This window comes from Dipodomys merriami, unplaced genomic scaffold (genome assembly GCF_024711535.1).
Source record: "Dipodomys merriami isolate MVZ:Mamm:240054 unplaced genomic scaffold, mDipMer1.0.p SCAF_5, whole genome shotgun sequence".
NCBI classification, from domain to species: Eukaryota; Metazoa; Chordata; class Mammalia; order Rodentia; family Heteromyidae; genus Dipodomys; species Dipodomys merriami.
Genome location: NW_027206068.1, coordinates 78648275 through 78667567, shown reverse-complemented (window position 1 = coordinate 78667567; position 19293 = coordinate 78648275). Strand labels below are relative to the sequence as shown.

The 19293-nt window shown below is 44.5% G+C and overlaps 1 protein-coding gene and 1 pseudogene across 11 annotated transcripts in view; one reads left to right on the top strand and one right to left on the bottom strand.

The window, feature by feature from the left end:
• Positions 1-19293, top strand: part of Lmbr1 (limb development membrane protein 1) — a 125892-nt gene that overhangs the window by 50246 nt on the left and 56353 nt on the right. The window lies entirely within an intron of this gene.
• On the bottom strand, positions 1165-1263 carry LOC138810253 (U6 spliceosomal RNA; annotated as a pseudogene).

Sequence of the window (19293 nt, the reverse complement as noted above, 5' to 3'; positions counted from 1 at the left end):
TGTATTTGTTAAATTAGGAAGTAAAAATATTATTCATATTTATCTAGCAGTATGTTCAATACCCTTTGAATAGAACATGAGACGTTGAATTAAAAATAGTAATGTTAATAACACATTGTTGACAATAATGTTAATAATGTGGTCTTTTAAATTATTTTATATGCTCATGGGGAGAATCATCATTTTTTAAATTCTGTTTTTGATGCTTGAACTCAGAACCTGGCTGTCTCTGAGCTTCTGTGCTCAAGGCTAGTGCTCTACTGCTTGAGCCACAGCTGCACTTCCAGTTTTTTGTTTTTTTTTTTTTGTGGTTAATTGGAGATGAAAGTCCCATGACTTTCCTGCTCAGGCTGGCTTTGAACCACAATCCTGAGATCTCAGCCTCCTGAGTAGCTAGGATTAAAAGCCACTGGTGCTAAGCTGGAATCATCTTTTAAAACTATGATATGTCTCAATCTGGTGAGGAATCTTTTGTGAGAGGAATACACCTGATACTATTTCTTAGGATAGCTCATTTAGTTTAGAACATATGTGAAAGCCCCCAAATCTTAAACATACCCCTTGACGGAAGAGCTCTGCGCAGCTAGTATTTTTAGGATAGTAGCACATTATAGAATTCTGTACTCCCAGTTAGGGAGTCAGATGCCCCGATACCGAGAGAAGCAAATCTTGTGTAAAGGTAGAAGGCGTAGACTAGAAGTGAATCAGCTGAGGATGTGATGTGGATCAAGGCCTTACAAGAAGCAATAACAATCTAGTACTGATTTGGGGCAAAAGAAGCACAGTACTAGCTTTGGCCTGTGTATCTCTTAGCCATAAGTTTTTTGGATGTAATGGAAAGCTTTAAGTCGTTAATTGATTTTCAGTGGCTTTTAAATTTGACAAAGATATTCTGCCTTTTTGATTTCTACTTCCTTTCATGTAATATGGAGTGTAAAATATGCCCATATATTTTATTATTGAATAATACTACGATGCCAATTATGTCCATGTGACCTGGGAAGTTGTAACCATATGTGCATTGTTTCTTCGTATTTTCATTATTTATTACTTTTTGGTGGTGCTAGGGTTGAACTCTGGGCCTTGCACTGGTTAGACAGGTGCTGTACTACTTGAGCCAGGCCCCCAGTCCAGCCCTCTTTAGTTCATGTAGCTTTTACAAAATAAAATACACAATGCTTCATGAGTTTTCATGTTATCCTTGTGCAGGGGCCATTGTAGTCTTTGCATTATTCCAGTTCGCTAATGAAGCAAGATGATTTCATGATATAAGGGACTGTAACAATGAAATTCTTGAGTGCTTTGCCAGCTCTTCTGATTTAAGCCACACGGTTTAAACATACAGATGGAGGGATACAGTGGGAGAATCACTGAAAGGTGATGTATGGCTAGGGTGCTTTTCCGGTGGACTCCACTTTCTCTTTCCTGGTTATTTCACATATGCACAATCTGAAGCTGAAAACTAGCAGCTGACTTCACATTTAGTGGATGTACTGAAGTCAGAGTGAGTGAGTGTGTCTGACAATCACAAATGATGCACTTTCAATTCAGGAAGCAATTTGACTTTGTAGTTTTTTGAGGCAAGGTCTTGCCATGTAGCCCAAGCTGGCCTTGAACTTGTGATCCTCATGCCTCCCCTGCTCATGTGCTGTGATTAGAGGTGTGTACCGATGTGCCTATCTTTTCAGAGGTTCTTGAAGAAATTAGATAAAGTCTCATTGCTAGGAGGGTTTGGTTTAAACTCTTCCTTGGATATCCTTGAGATCTAAAGACTTTGAGTGGTATTATATTGCTTAATACCTACATATGTAAATGAGCAGGCCTAGAACCCAAGGCCAGAATTCCCCCAGGGTTGTGGTTTTTATGGCACCACCGTGGAGAGCCAATGAGGGAGACTGGAAGGCCAAGGACACCATGCGGAAGGACAGACAGGAGGCTGAGCCGTGATGGCAGTGGGCAGGCAGGAGCGGTGCTGTCGGAGGCATGACTGACGAGGACAGCCATCTCTCACAAGCTGAGGACTGTAAAATACTCAGTGGTCTAGAAGGGGAAACAGAAGGAACAGCCAGAGGAAAGGAGGCTGTTGGAGGCGCGTGAGGGGTTTCTAGAGAGTTGTGGAGGCAATTTCTATTTTGACAGGGCCTTTATACACAGAGTTTTAGGAAGCTTGCATGACGCTACTGGAGCAGCCTGCTGGCGATGCAGGTTACGAGAAGGGCTACTGCATTCAGGCTGGACGTGGGGGAAATCAGAGGTGGGAATGCATAGGAGGCATTCTGTGCCGTGCAGTGGTGCTGTGGAGACCCTGGAAGGACTGGCTATTTGGCCCCCTGCCTGGCACCCCCGGGAAAGAAGGTTGCCCAGGAGGAGCCGCGTAGATGGGGTGGGGCTCGGTGGGTACAAGGCTCACTGAGTGTGGCACTCCAGGCTCTGGGCCGGGGCTGGAGTTCTGCTTGGATTAGGGAACGGCTGGAGTGAGGACTGAATCAAGGGGGTTATGTACGGCGACGGTGAGGGTTCAGGTGTCCGGTTATCTCAGGATCAGGTGCGTTTGGACTATGTGTTGTAGACAGTACGGAGCTGGCAGAGGATTTTCCAAAAAGAAGCTTTATGCCTACCGTTTCATTTACAAGTAAAGCCAGCTTGGGCCTCCCAGTGTTGGTCAGGGCAGGAGTGCCGTGGAGTACACACCCGGCTGGCACCGCCGCGCAGCGCCGTCTGAGCGTGTGTTCCATGCTCGGCTGTGCTGTACCGTGGGCTGTGCCTGGTGTTGGGTTCTCCTCTTCCTGCCCCTGCCTCTGAGGTACCGTGACCGTGGGTGCTCCTCAGGGGTCGATGTGTGTCGGGCATCACAGGCGTATGCACCTAGTTTATGTTCCACGATGCTCTTCTTGTTAGCTGGGTTATTATTTGAAGGAGTGTGTGCCACGGAGAGCCCTACCCTCCAACCTCCTTGTGACCTGAGGAGCCAGGACGGGGACCCAGCTACATCCCGGGAAGTGGGATTTAAAGTCAGCTGACAACATCCAGCCATGTGGTCGTCTCCTGTTCTACCTCGTAGACTTAGGAAAAAAAAAGAAAATACCGGCTGAACAAAGACCCAAAAAGTAATTAGCGTTCTTTTACACCTACAGTTGTACGGTTCTCTCCTGCTTGTTCACTTCCAGGCTCTCTCTACATGGTTAAAAGAATATTCTTTTTACGCAAATCTTTGACCATACTCGTTTTTAAAACCTTTCAGAACTCACCATAGGTTGCAGACCTCAGGTGGGAGTGAAGTGTTGAACGGTTGTGTGACACCGTTTACATCACCAAACCCATTTGTTCCCTGACCCAGCCTGGTGCACAGAGAGGGCAGCAGGCCTGAGCCCAGGCCAGCGAATGTGGATCCTGCCCTGAGAAGTTAAGGAATGAATAGGTGCTATACAAACCAGCCTAAGGACTGTGTGTGTGTGTGCGTGCGCGTGTGCGCGTGCGCGCGTGCGCGCGTGTGTGTGTGTGTGTGTGTGTGTGTGCGAGTGCACGCGCGCAAGTACATGTGCTGGGATTGGGACTTGAACTCAGGGCTCTACCTTCTTTTATTTTTTTCACTCAAGACTAGTATTCTACCTCTTGAGCTATAGTTCCACTCCCAGCTTTTTGGTGGTTAATTGGAATGAAGAGTCTCATAGACTTTTCTGCTTGGGCTGGCTTAGAACTGTGATGCTCAAATCTTAGCCTTCTGAGTAGCTAGGATTGCAGGCATGAGTCACTGCACTGGCTAAGAATTTTTCTTTTTTGGTTGGTTGTGGGGTTTGAACTCAGGACCTGGGTACTGACCCTGAGCTTCGTTTGCTTGAGACTAGCACTCTACCACTTGAGCCACAGTACCATTTCTGGCTTTTTGTTAGTTTACTGGAGACAAGAGTCTCCCAGACTTTCCTGCCCAGGCTGGCTTTGAGCTATGATCCTCGGATCTCAACCTCCTGAGTAGCTAGGATGACAGGTGTGAGCCGCCAGCGCCAGGCAAGAATTTGTATTTTAATGCTAATCCAGTGGGGGTAGAAATAGAGTTGTGACTTAAAGACAGAGGAGGAAGAATAATCTCAAAGTGAGAGGGCTGACTGCCACTGAAGGATGGAAGGAAAACTACAGGTACAGAGGTAAGGACATTGGATGTCAGAGTTGGACTGCCCAGGCAGGTTGCTTTATCTAAGCCCCAGGACGTTTTTCAGTAAAATGGTAATAATAGTTGCCTTGCTCCGTTATTTTGATACTGAGTGAGATTCACATCACGTACCTAGTTCAGCACCTCATTCCTCTTAGCTTTTAGCCTACGTAAATGCATTCAACTCACAAATATTATTTCTTAATACTTAGATTTCACATTGTGAATCTCAGAAAACAACTGAAAACAGTAGCTGGATATTAATTACATATTATCATCTCAGGCAGTTTTAAAATTTCCAGTTATTTTTTTGCATTTGAACTGGCATGTATTGAAGTGGAATAAGCCAGTTTTATTATTAAAGGTAGCAGACTTTGAAAATCACCTGCTTGAAGATACAGTGCAAATGTAGACCCCAGCCAGAATGTTTTAGAGAGCTTTAGAATTAAGTGACCAAGGCATACTGTTTTAAAGTACTTACGTATATTTTCAGTTTTAAAATCAGTTACATGAAAGTTGGAAACCTTGTTAGCATTGTATAGTTGAGTCCGAATTTGTAAAGAATATGTTTGAAAATGAAGGCTGCAACTTGTGTGCAGGGATGGGCAGGGGAGACTGGAGAGAGCAAAGGAAGGGGTCGACTTGTCCAGAAGGACACACACTCAGCACCTGACATGTACATGATGACCTCCCTGCCCAGTACCTTCATAATAACTGTAAAATACACTAACAAGAGTATGCTTATACAGGGTGCCGGTAGTCATGCTTGTAATTCTAGCTTCTCTTGAGGCTCAGACCTGAGGATTGGGGTTTGAAACTAGTCTGAGTAGAAAAATCTGCAACATTTTCTCTCCAATTAACTAGCAAAAAACTGGATTGGAGGTGTGACTCAAATAGTAGAGCACGAACTGTGAATGAAAAGGCTGAGAATATGAAGTCCCGCATTCTAGTCCATCCCACACAAAAGAAAAAAAGCCCTGCACCGGTGGCTTACACCTAATCCTAGCACCCAGGAGACTGAGATCTAAAGATCACAGTTCGAAGCCAGCCCGGGTAGAAAAGTTCCCGTGAGACTCTTTTCTCCAGTTAGCCACTCTGAAACTGGAAGTGGTGCTGTGGTTCCAGTGGTAGAGCACTAGCCTTGAGCACAGAGAGGCTCAGGGACAGCGCCCAGGCCCTGAGTTTAAGCCCTACAATTGCCAAAAGAAGAAAAGAAAAAAAAGAAAAAAATATTTTTGGATGTTTTGATGTGTCTTTCTGTAATGCAACATCATTTTGTATTTGCTGTGCAGGTTCTAAATCATGTTTCACAAGATACATGTTCTCTGCACAGAGAATAGGCTATCCAAGTTAATGCTATCATTTTATCAACGTTAATACTATCATTGACGGCAGTCTTTAAAATATGGAAGAGTGCTGGCTACAAGCGTGTCTAGTCACGAATGCTCCTGTAAAGCCCTTTCTTCACTACTTCGTGTGACTATCAATCTCTGGCTGACGTTGAGGTTAGAAGCACTTGAGTGGTAGCCGCGGCCGGGGATGATCTGAGTGGTGACAGGCTTGTGGTGTGGTACAGCAAGCTTCCTTCTCCCCTGGGACCTCCCTCTTGGTGCTGTGTTACTGTGTCTACGTCTGGTTACCTCCGCTCTACTCCCTAAGAGAAACATGACCCCCATTCTCCCGTGGATCCCCTGGGCTCCGGCAGATTCTGCGGAGATGCGGAAATTGGCCACTGGCAATGGGCGGATGCAGAGCTTGGATTGAAAATCAAATTAAGCAGAATTCTCCACTCAGTTTTTAATTAAACCACTTTGTTAATTCAAACAGGACATTTTGGGCCCCGGGGTTGACCATGTCCCTTTAAAGGCTTTAAGTGGCCTTTCTTCTCTCCCCTTGCTCTGGAGTGTTTCTATTTTATTAGTACCATCTCCCAACTATCCCCCCTTTCTTTATTAATTCTGAAGTTTAAGAGACTATCAATGGTTTTGGTGAGTAACTTTTTAAAATAAGAAGCTAGCTTTTATTTTGGAATTGCAAATTACGGTTAGCAGTCAAGTGTTTATCAAATGCAGATCGTTACAAATGTCACCTCCTCGTGCCGCACCAAGAACGCTGTGTGCTCCCGTGTTTGACCCTGTTCATTGTTGGTCTGGAGTCAGGGCTCCCTCCGCAGTGTTGGTCCAGCTCTGTCCCAGGGCTGGTGGCCCCGGGCACGTAAGGTAGCAGTAGCTGTCACTCCTCAGCCAAGTGGTGTGGCTTCCTCTCCTCTCTGTCTCAGGAAAGTTTCCTGCGTGAGCCTGAGACGTTTTCTCACTTCATACCAAACTCTACTCAAGCCACATTTCAGTGAGAGTTAGGGATATATTTGCTTCCTATTGTATTTTAGTGTCTTATTTTGAATTAATATATTCTAAGGCACAATTAACAAATTAATGAAAGTGGGAAAAAAATCCCACAATATGGTTGCCATATACATTTAGGCCCTGAATTTTGGGGGAGTAAGTTTATATTGTACTTCACCTTAATGACAATCTTTGACTTGAAGTCCCAGCATAAAAGTTAACCTAGGCGACAGCAACATCCTGACCAATTACCCAGACCGTCCAGCCAGGCAGCTCAGGATGTCCAGAGCCCCGCACACGATCGGCCGGATTAAGAGGTTAACTCTTGTAACTTCAAACAAAGTGCTTCATAATAAAAGCAAAAAGTACAAAATTTGAAGTAACTTCCTTTCTTAATTAATTAGGCTGGCCAGGTGGAAGCGGAGCATTCTGGGCTGGTGCTGGGAATGTCCATAAAGCCGAGCGACCTGACAGCACAATAGAGGAGGAACAAAGATCGCTTTAATGTGCTTCTGTCCTGTGTCACAGTTTGAGACTGTCCTGGTTTATGTCCCTTTTGGCAAACTTACATAAAAGTGACCTTGTACTGTATTTTATGACCAGATGACTTTTCCCCTCAGTGGCTAATTTGTCTCAGGCCTCCATCTTAAAGAGAAGTGAGTAGGAAGCCCAGCCTGGGTCTCCACCAGCTTTCATTGCATTCTTTCATTATTTTTGCTCGTTTTTTGCCACTGATGATCCATAAATTGTTGGAAATGAGTGGTTAAGGAAGTGCTGCTTAGTGTTAGTGGCACATGCGCATATGTGGCGTGGCTCTGGTGGGTGAGAGGAAATCACAGACAAGGGGAAGGCTCCTGCTGTGAGCCTTGCAAGGAAATTTAACTTGGGCATGTTTTGATCTTGTTTATTACAGAGAATGAAGTTATATCTCACTAACGGCTGCTATGTGTTAATTTGATTCTCCCAACACCTGCAAGCAGAAAACTGTAGAGTCACGTATTAATAGAAATCTTGTTCCTTCTTCCAGTTGGATACTAGTTTCCTCTTAGAAATAGCACAGATAAGAATGGTTATTTGAAAAACCTGCTTTGCTGGCAGTACCTACATTGGACCCCCGAGTGGCTGTGACTGCGGCGTCAGTGAGCGCTCTAGACCTGTGGGCCTGCATTTGGGAGGGAGCCCGGGACCTGCAGAGGCCCCGTCTCGAGGAAAGACCGCACTCATTTCATTTAACACTGATTTGAGTCTACGAAGGTTCTGAGTTGAGAACCACTTAACTCGTGAATGACATGAGATTTGTCTGTTCTTAGTGCAGGGCGTGTAGGATGGAGCTACATTACAGCTTCGAAGAGCAGGTGGTGGTGGTGTTTTTTTTTTTTTGGGTCCGGTCGTGGGGCCTGAACTCTGGGCCTGGGCGCTGTTCCTCAGCTCTTCAGCTCAAGGCTAGCGCTCTACCACTTGAGCCACAGCGCCACTTCCGGCTTTTTTCTTTTTGCTTATGTGGTGCTGAGGAATCGAACCCAGGGCCTCAGGCATGCAAGGCAAGCGCTCTACCACTGAGCCACCTTCCCAGCCCCTGGTTGTTGTTTTTTTAATCCTCATATACTTTGTAGTAGTGCAGTCTGCTAAATTGGACCACTATGTATTACTCTTTCCATCAAATCAAATACGGAAGCATTTCTACATTTAAAGCCAGATTATCCGTGAGTGTTGGCCTCCCTAACAGCTGGGCCCGGCTGCAGCGGGGCGGTTTGTTCTGTGCGCCTTGCCGAGGCTCTCTCCTCCACCTGGTGTGTGGGAAGGAGCTGGGCCTGGCTGACAGCAGCAGTAACCATCAGGCGCTCAAATGGATCAATATGTGCGCGAGGTTCACGAAACATTTGGGAACTTCATGTAGGGCTGGTTTATATTTCACAGCATAGTGACAAGATTTTACATTGGGTTGAGCCAAACATGACTGTGCACACCTGTAATTCTGGTTCTTGAGAGACTGAGGCAGGAGGGCGGTGGGACCTCCTTGCTCCCTCTCAGAAGTAGACGTTACTTTGGATACAATCAGCGTATCTTTGGAAATAAGGATCTGCGTTTTCTTAGAATGTTACTGGTTGTAAAAACAGTAACTTTTACGTTTAATAGGGAGCTACACTTTGAAGTTTATTTTATTTGATGATTAAATTACTAATACCTTTTTTAAACTACTATGTTATAATGTCTCATAGTTCAGGCCTCTGTTAAATGAGGAAAAGTTTTTTGTAGGGAAGATGTAAAAAGTCAGCAGGTTCAGATTTTAAAGTAATTATACTTTTAGTTATAGTATCCTCCTCAGTGCTTCTAATACTCATGACACAACTTTATAGAAATAATCAGTGTTAGGGTCTTCTCTGAAACTTTTTGGTGAAAATTGAGAACTTTCTACCCTTGGTGGTAATGAACACCCATTTCAAGGCTACTGGAGACACTTCCTAAGCAATTCTAATACACGTCTGCCAGACAAATACTTACTAAAGCACTAGTGTTTTGGTTGTTAAAATCTTATATTTATTTGACATTGAAACTCATATTTGTCTATGAAATCATTTGTTCAGGTGTCACAATATAATCTTTGATCTGTATGAAATGTTTGCCAATATGTAGCTGAAACTTGGCACAGTCTATTAATTTTCAGTCCGTTTATTTAGCTTGTTAGTATACTAAAAGTAGAAGCTGTGTACTCATAGTCATAAAAGACGGTAGGATTGTTTGACTTAGGTAATGTTTCAGGTTGTGATATGTCTTCTTAAGTCACTGACAATGTGTGGTACTATTTATTTACACATTTTCTGCTAAAGAAAGGAAATTCTAGTCTAGAAGGAGAAGGTCAGATTGTTTTGCAGTGACTAAACTTTAGTGATTAAAAATGAGATTGCCAGATAAAAATGGAAAAAAATTAGGAGTTCCTTAATAGTGAAAAAAGAATAAAATGTCCAGATGCTGGTAGCTCATGCCTGTAATTTTAACTAGTCAGGAAGATAGTAGGGATGGGTTTGTGACTTGAAGCCAATCTGGGCAGAAAAATCCGTGAGACTTCATCTGCAGTTAACCACCCAAATGCCAAAATGGAGACCTGGCTAGAAAGCTGAGCCAGAGAGTCAGGCCCTGAGTTTGAGCCTCATTACTGGGAAAAACCCCCAGCAACATTGAAAAAGTCAGTTTTATGGAAAATATTTCCTGTTTTTCTTGGAATACCAAGAAAGAAGAAATTTCTAATAATTGTTTTGTGGTGATGGCTGTAAGTGCTTTATACTTCCTTATTTTAATTGGATTGCTCATGTAAAATTTTCATTATACAGTAATTGCTACTAAATTTTATAAGCAGCTTTTTCTTTGTTCAAGGTAGGTGCTCTACCACTAGAGTCACAGTTCCCCTTCTGGCTTTTTAGTGGTTAATTGGAGAGAAGAGTCTCACAGATTTTTCTGCCTAGGCTAGCTTTGAACCACAAACCTCAGATCTTAGGATTACAGCTACTATAATCCTGAGTAGCTAGGGTTGCAGGCCTGAGTCTGGTTCCTGGACCTATGAAATCTTTTTTTTTAAATATAGTTTTATTGTTATGATTAAGGTGTTATACAAAGGGGTTACTGTTTCATAAGTCAGGTAATGAGTACGTTTCTTTTTGGATAATGTCACCCTTTCTTCCCCCAGTTTCCTTGTCCTTTCTCTGTCTACAAGTTGCATGCTTCATTCTGTATATAGTGTCTACTGAGTACCATTACCGTATTTGTTCATTCTTCCTCCTTCCATTTCTAGGCCCTTTTAGCCCCTCTCAAAAGACAGCAAAAAGGAACAAACAGAACAAAAAAAGGCAGCAGCAAACACCACCACCACTAACAATAATAATAACAAAAACTCATGCTTCTATTTCCTGGAATTTGTTTCCATAAATCATATTTTAAATGCTCAGAGGAGTTACACCTTTGGGTTCCTCCTCTGAGGGTATTCTCCTTTAGTCTGACTGTTTGGGTGTGCGTGCCTGGAGTCCTGAATAGGTTATCATGTCCAGTTCTATTTTAGACCTATCTTCCACATGTGAGATAAAACATGCACCATTTGCATCTCTGAGCTTGGCTCACCTCACTTAGCGTGATTTGTTCTAGATCCATCCGTTTCCCCTACAGATGACATAATCTGATCTTTCTAATGGATGAGTAAAATTCCATTGTGCACAGGTACCACCCTTTTTGGATATACTTCTCTGTTGCAGGGCACCTGGGCTGTGTCCATATATTGGCTATTGTGAATAGTGCAGCAGTGAACATGGATGCCCAAGTGTCTGTAAGGACTTTTTTTTTGTCGGTTGTGGGGCTTGAACTCTGGGCTTAGGTGCTATCCCTCAGCTCTTCAGCTCAAGACGAGCACTGTACTGCTGGAGCCACAGCACCACTTCCGGTTTTCTAGTAGTTTATCAGAGATAAGAGACTCATAGACTTTCCTGCCCGGGCTGGCTTTGAACCGCGGTCCTCAGATCTCAGCCGCCTGAATAGCTAGGATGACAGACATGAGCCACCGGCACCCGGCTCTTTAAGGACCCTGGACTTGCAGTGTTCTGCAGCAATACGGCTGGGTCACAGGGAAGTCCTGTATTTTCTTTTTCAGGAATTTCCAAGCCATCATCCAGAGTAGTTATGCTAGTGAACATTCCCACCAGCACATTCCCGCAAGCCTTTTTGGTTTGATGTCTTGATGTGGACAATCTAACTGGAGTGAAGAGGAATCTCAGAATTGTTTTGATTTACATTTCTTTTATGGCCAGGGGTGTTTAGCATTTCCTCATATGTTTATTTGCCATTCTTCTTCTTCTGAGAAGTCTCTATCTCTTTTGCCCATTTGTTGATTGGTTTATTACTTTTGGGGGGTTAATTTCTTGAGCCCCTTGTGTATTTTGGATATTAGACTTTTGTGAGATGTATTGCTTGGGTACATGAGATCTTTAATGGCTCCTCTAATTGTTAGTAAAATAATCTAAGCCAGGTGCCGTGACTCATGCCTGTGACGGGACCTGCTTGGGTGGGGGTGGGGGAGGGGAGGAAGGCTGTGCCTGGAGGACAGACCCCCCCCACGCCACCCCCCCGGCACCCCCCCGCACCCCCCCCCCCCCGCCGTTTTCACCCGTCAGCGGAAGCTGGGCCGCTCTCCACATCACCCTACTGTGTGGGAGGCCGGTCAGGGCCGGCATTGCAGACAATACATGAACAATTACAAGAGCAAAGATGGGTTCAAGTATTTGGCCTGAGTTCAAATCCCAGTAGCTCCCCACTGCCAATAATTTAAACATTTAGAGCATTGCATATCCCATCTTTGGAAATTGGTTCTCAGCTCTTTGTGCACATTTCTCAGCAGGCTGTCCTGCTCCCGCTGTGCTGTCTTCTTACTGAGCTCTCCGTTCCCCTTCACGGTTTGATGTCTTTGAGCATCGTTCCCTCTGCCAGGAGATTGGCCCTTGCTGCGCTGCCCGCTGGCGCCTCTGCTGATCTGACACTTGCTGTGGCTTCTGTCGGTGTCGCTGCTCTGTCCTCCGCATGCAGGGCTATCTCCCGGTCGCTCACTGCTGTGTCTCTAACGTGAGTACTCAGGATGCCACGGGTGGAGTCTTGTGCGGTGGGCAGTGTAGGCTGAGCACTGCCGGGTGCTCGGGACGTGTTGTGGAAGAGCCAGGTGGGCTCCATTGCTGGCCACGTGGCATCCACGTGGGTCCCAAAGACTCCCAGTCTACACTGTCCTGGTTTGGCTGTGCTGCTAGTTGGGACCCTCAGAGACTCCTGGCTGCCCTCACCAGGAGACCCTAGCGAACGCAGGGACACGAGGGCAGCAGCCGACGTGGCAGCTCCAGGTCAGGGTCCACTGCGGCTGCCGGCTCCGCTCCTCCCTGCGAACCTCCTCGTGCGCAGCGCTGCGGAGCCGCTCTGGCTCACTGTGAAAGGCCGTGAGCGCTCCGCTCCTCCCTGTGAACCTGCCAGGTCAGGGTCCACTGCGGCTACCGGCTCCGAGGCTCCTCCCTGTGAACCTGCCAGGTCAGGGTCCACTGCGGCTACCGGCTCCGCTCCTCCCTGCGAACCTCCTCGTGCGCAGTGGAGCCGCTCTGGCTCACTGTGAAAGGCCGTGAGCGCGGCCCGCAGCTGTGGCCAGCCCCTTCTTTCTCAACATGAAACCTTTGACTAAAGAACTATTACAACAGACCAGAAGAAAAAGCCTGGCTGGCTGGCAAATTGTTTTGAGGGGATGTAGCATATGAGGAAGGTTTTCCTCCAAATTTAGGATTTAAGAATTTTTCCAATTCAGTTATTTATATTTTTAAACCTATAGTTTGGGGGACTTTTGTTTGTCTCATACCACGAACATTTCTGCTTACAAATTCTAATACAATGAGCATCTTAGTTTGATGAACTAGCAATATTAGTATTTTTATTTTAGCTTACATGAAATACTTCTTACCAAGTTTTAGTAGTTGTGATATCTAACAGCTTTAGTTTTAAAAGTCTTATATAGGACAATGTCAAAGTATACATGTTTCTGAAATATGTTTCTAAAATAGCATCTTAATATACAAAATATTCACTATTTCACTATAGAACTTAAAACTTTACAGTTCTATTTTCTTGAACATAGAATCAAAGCTCATTTGCATATACTTGAGTGATCGCTTTAGAGAAGGAAGGAGATAGTTGGTACTGTAGAGACACTGGGTTGGAGTTGTTCTGGGGCTTAAACGCAGCCAGTCATCGGCGCTTCCTCTGCTTCTGTATTGGTGCTCCTGACACTCCCCGGTGGTTGTGCACATGTCTGGTGTGGTCGTATCGCAAACCGTTACGCTACTGAGATGCTTGGTTACTTGATATTTATTTTGAATGTCTGACATAGAAGTTTTGCAACTGAAGAGCTGTTTCCGTCCTGTCCAGAAGGATAGTGCATCCAGTCTTGCTTAAATGTTCATCACCACAGAACATACCAATTTCTGTGTAGCGCTCTTGTGCAGTAGATGGTAATGTTCACTTCACTGAGGCTCAGTGTAGAGCAGTTAAGAAGTGTGTCACTGACCAGCATGAAAGTTCCAAGGAGCAACTAGAACATCTCAGTGCTCAGGACTCACTTAGATCTAAAATAAATCTTGTGTTGCATCTGTTTAGTCCACACTAGCCTATTTCATCTAATTTAACTGATGATTTTGAGGTCATGGTGATTTTTGGAATAATAATAGTATGAAACTGATGTCCTAAAATATGTGGCCTGGCTTTCTTAAAAACAATACAGCCTTTCATTGGTGGAAAGAAAGGGCTTACTCAATGGTGTTTAAAAATAGTATACTAAGTACTTACTGTACTGAGATTTTAATAGAGGGGAAGAAAACTTATCGAAGTGACTTTGGGCATAAAAATGCCATGAAGTTCTGAACACCTAGTAATACGCAGCATTGCCGTGGAGCACCCGACTGTGCGGGGCTGGCGCAGCCTGGGACGCAGAGCTCCGCTGTGGTCAGGGCACTTCCATGCGGCCTCCTGACCTGTGGCAGCGCTGGAGCCTGGCCGGCTCCCTCCTCTGCTGGTCTCTCTCGGAAGAGGTGGGCAGGCGCCCTTCCTCCGGGCTCTCTGGCTTTTCATTACTTCGCGTACAGAAGCCACAAAGCCTGGAGGCTCGCTTTATTTTTATGATCTTAGAAGAGTTGGTGATATCAGTTTATAGGTTTGGGGCATTTGTGTTAATCACTCCTGGCTGAGTTAATCAATGAAGCCTGATTATTTATAGTCCCATTATCTACTTCTCTGTATTAAAGTTTTTGAAGGTACAAACCTACCACATTGCATTTAATGAGCATATCATCTTTTTCTGTTTGTTGACCTAAAGTTTATGAATACAATAATTGATTTCAGATTGGGTTGATTTTCATATTTAATCATAAAAAATAAAATGTAAACAGGAAAATGCACTGTTTCAGCCTCTCAGTAGATTAAGTCAGCCTAACAGTTACTTCTTACAATGTCAACATTGGACTGGACAGGCAGAAATCATAGTAAATAATTTTGGCAGCTTGCAGCCCTTTTTGTAAGCGTAGTATTACCCTTATAATTTATTTGTAACATTGAGTGTGACAGTTTATAAGAGTTTAAATTGAATAATTTATTATTATTTCTGGTGCTGGTCCTGGGATTGAATCTTGTATGTGGAGTGCTTCTACCACCTGAAGCAGCTACAGTATCATTAGATGGTCAGGTCTTGGGAGCCGCCCTCACGTTTGTACCTTGAGTTAGATGGCATCTGATGTACAGATATGGAACATTTGTAGTTTGGAATTTGATGGATGTTTTTCTTTGAGTTTTAAAAAAAAATTATTTTGCCAGTTCTGGGCCTGGGCACTGTCCCTGAGATCTTTTTGCTCAAGGCTAGCGCTCTGCTACTTGAGCCACAGTGCCACTTCCAGTTTCTTCTGTGATTAATTGGAGATAAGAATCTCATGGACTTTTCCTGCCCAGGCTGGCTTGGAACCGTGATCCTCAGATCTCAGCCTCCTGAGTAGCTAGGATGACAGGTGTGAGCCACCAGTGTCCAGCTGTCTTAGATACATTCTTGTAACGTAATTTTTAATTCGTGTGTGTGTGTGTGTGTGTGTGTGTGTGTGTGTGTGTGTGTGTGTGTGTGTGTGTGTGTGTGTGTGTGTGTGTGTGTGTGTGTGTGTGTGTGTGTGTGTGCGCTGGCATTGGGGCTTGAACTTAGGGCCTGGTGGTTATCCCTTAGCTTTTTAAGGCTGGTCCTCTACCCCTGGAGCATAGCTCTGTTTCTGGTCTTTTGGTGATTAGAGACCATCACAGATAATCAGCCCTGCTTCTGCTGGCTTTAAACTGCAAATCTCAGATCTCAGCGCCACTAGTGCTTGGCTCTATTTTGTAAATTTTCTTTGAGTAATTGAAATGGATACATATTCCCTATAAGTCATTACTTAATTAAATTTTTACCTCTGCCTTGTTAATTGTTTTCATCTTCTGCGTTGCCTTGTTAATATTTTCCCATGATGGGAGGTGTGTTTGGGGGACTGTCTGCCGTGGTCCCTGCCCGCCCGCCCGCCTGCCTGCCTGCCTTTGCTGGGCACCCTCAGATTGAGGCCCTGTCTGCCTCTTACCAGTCCCTCTGTGGGCTGCGGCTCTGGGTCCCAGAACAGCCTGATTGTTACTGTGTGCCGTGAAAGTGGGAATTTCCCCACGCATAGGGCATGTATCCTCCAGGACTGGGAGCTTGTGCTTGGTCTTCCTGCTGCTTTATGCCTGGGAACAAAGCGCTCTTTTCCAGAGGGATCAGTGTCTACCCCAGTGTCTGTCCACAGCAGCAGGCTAAATCTCTTTGCAGGGGAGGAGGGAGTGGGGACCCTGTCCCAGACCCCGCAGTTAGGCAGTGGGGTGGGAGGGTGAAGAGGACCTAGAAGCCCTGCTGGTCAGGTTTGGCTCCTTGCGAATGCCGGCCTCTCACCAGGCGAGGGGAGGAGGAGAGCTGGGCACGGTCAGTGACCCTCCCGCCGACTCACTGCATGGTGCTGTCCAGTGTTTGGCTGGGTTCTTCCTTGGTAAAGTTTCTGTGCTTGTAGAGAAGCACATGGAGGAGAGGCTGGCACAGCCGCCACCAGCTGCCCAGCGCTGTCCTCAGCGCCGCCTGCGCCTGCCCCGCGGTTTTATTACAGTTTTTCAAAAGGTTCCCAGGAACCTCGCCGTTTGGTTTATGTTATACTACCACGCCATTATACCGTGTAGCTCACCCTTTCTGACTCAAACACATGAGTTATGAGGTTTGGAGTCCACCTGGCTGCTAGAAGCCAGCCAGAGCTCGGCAGAGAAGCTAGGAGAGTGCCACACCCCCGCTGCGCGTCCCCCTCTTCTGTTCTGTTTTCTAGGCATTCTTCATGTATCATGGAAAGACTGGGTGAGAAAGAGAAAGGGAGAAGGAGGAGGGGCAAAGTCATCCTTGATAGGTGGTCATCAAAGGACACTCTCAGGAGAGGAGCACAAAGGCACGGTGGCCGTGTGCATCTGACATACGAAATGATACTGAAACAAACGCCAGGAAACGGAAACGAGGCATTTTTTTCTTCGTTGCCGTTTTTTATTTCTTTTCTTTTTTTCTTGTTTGTTTCTCTCTCTTTGGGAGAGTAAGGAGGGACACAGAAATGGAGGGACAGAGGTGAACAAAAGCAGCAGTGGTACTCACTAGACACTATGTTGAAAACGAACTATACGACTTGCGGGTGGGGATGGGAGGGAAAAACTGCGAAAGTGTGAGGGAAGCGGTGCCATTGTCCAAAAAGAAATGCACTCTTTCCTTGGCTTACGAAAGTAACCACTCTGTACACCTCCTTTATAATAATTAAAGAATTAACAAAAGAAAAGTGGTCATGTTTTGGTACCCTAGTAGGTTGAAGGTTGTCAGACGAAGTAGTAGTGTATCTCTGGTCACAGTGTATTTGGTCATCACCTACTTGGTCACTGTGTTTGGTCATAGTGTGTTTGTTTAGTCATAGAGTGTTTGATCATACTGTATTTAGTCATAGAGCGTTCATAGAGGAGTCAAAGCATGTTTGATCATAGGGCATTTGATCATAGCATATATGGTCACAGAATGTCTCTCTGGTTATAGGATGTTTGGTCATAGAGTATTTGTTCATGGAGTGTTTGGTCATAAAATGTTTGTTCATGGAGTGTTTGGTCATGGAGTATTTGTTCATGGAGTGTTTGGTCATGGAGTATTTGTTCTTGGAGTATTTGGTCATAGAGTATTTGTTCATGGTGTGATTTGTCATAGAGTGTTCATGGAATATTTGTTCATGGAGTAATTGGTCATACAGTATTTGGTCATAGAGTATTTTTTATGGAGTGTATCATCATAGAGTGTTTGGTCATAGAGTATTTGCTCATGGAGTGTTTGGTCATGGAGTGTTCGGTCATAGTGTATTTGTTCATGGAGTGTTTGGTCATAGAGTATTTGTTCATGGAGTGTATTATCATAGAATATTTGTCATGGAGTATTCTTTAGTGTTTGGTCATGGAGTATTCATTCATGGAGTGTTTCATCTTAGAGTGTTTGGTCATAGAGTATTTGTTCATGGAATATTTGTTCATGCAGTGTTTGGTCATAGAGTATTTGCTCATGGAGTGTTTGGTCATAGAGTATTTGGTCATGAGTATTTGTTCATGGAGTGTTTGGTCATAGAGTATTTGTTCATGGAATATTTGTTCATGCAGTGTTTGGTCATAGAGTATTTCTTCATGGAGTGTTTGTTCATGGAGTGTTTGGTCATAGAGTATTTGCTCATGGAGTGTTTGGTCATGAAGTGTTCAGTCATAGAATATTTGTTCATGGTGTGTTTGGTTATAGAATATTTGTTCGTGGTGTGTTTGGTTATAGAGTATTTGTTCGTGGAGTGTTTGGTCATAGAGTGTTTGTTCTTGGAGTATTTGGTCATAGAGTATTTGTTCATGGAGTATTTGTTCTTGGAGTATTTATCCATGGAGTGTTTGGTTGTGGAGTATTTGGTCATGGAGTGCTGAGCCGCAGTATAGTTGATGGTTGAGTCTTTGGTCATGGTGTGTTTTATGACTGTTTTGCTTCTCACTTGAATCACTTGAATCTCACTGCTTGCCGTTAGAGTTCATTTGTTAAGACTCCAATCTAGTCTTTCTGCCTCCCTGTGCTCCTCTGCTGGTCCCTTCATGCTGGCTAATGCACTTGAGTATGTGTTTTCAGCTATGGCCACATATGGCATGACTGTAATATTACTGAAGAAAAGCTACCAAAGTGACTTCACATCTGAGATCATTATGTCGGGCTAAGTTTTTTGATGGTTGTAGGACTATTTCTTTTCTGTATCAAATCTGAAAGACTGTGTTATGATTCTATTCCTGTAATTCAGATATTAGATGGGAATATTCAGCAAAATTGAAGTGTTTTGCATCTTTATAATCTACTTGAGACTTTTAAAATGTGGTATGAAAGATGACATGATTTATCGAGAAATATGAATATATTTATATTCTTTTTGTAGTTAGCTGTTGTAGGTCTTAGATATCAGTATGAATATTTAAATTTAGGCCTGGGAAGGTGGCTCAGTGGTAGAGTGCTTGCCTTGCATGCATGAGGCCCTGGGTTCGATTCCTCAGCACCACATAAGCAGAAAAAAAAAGCCAGAAGTGGTGCTGTGGCTCTAGTGGTAGAGCGCTAGCCTTGAGCTGAAGAGCTGAGGGACAGCGCCCAGGCCCAGAGTTCAGGCCCCATGACTGGACCCCCCCTAAAAAAAATTTAAATTTAGGTACAGAAAAATATCATCTGGTGAGTTTTCAGTGTAAGGAAGTTTTTGTTTTTGCCTTGTTGAACGGGTTTCCAGTTTTAAGTCTGGCTTCTAAGTTGCAGTGAGGTCAGAATTTAAACTTTAAAACTGCGTATGATTATTTCTTGCTACATTCCAGTCTCAGGAATTAATAAAATTTCTAATAAGAAAAGGAATTATGTATCATTTCTAGAATGTCCCTGGAGTTACTGGATTCCAGTAACAGTTCTTCAGCTGCGCACTAGAGGGCTCTGGAGGCTGAGCTGAGCCTGGAGCCTACCCTGAGGTTTCGGATGCTTTGTGCCTGGTTGGTGGGGTAGAGGAGGAGGGGCACCCGGTCAGGCTTTGTGCCTGGTTGGGGGGGGTGGTGGAAGAGGACGGGCACCCTGTCAGGATTAGGGCGACAGTGCTAGAGTAGCCACATATCTTAGGTAGAAGTTTGGGGATCTGCTTTGTTTGTGGAAAGTGT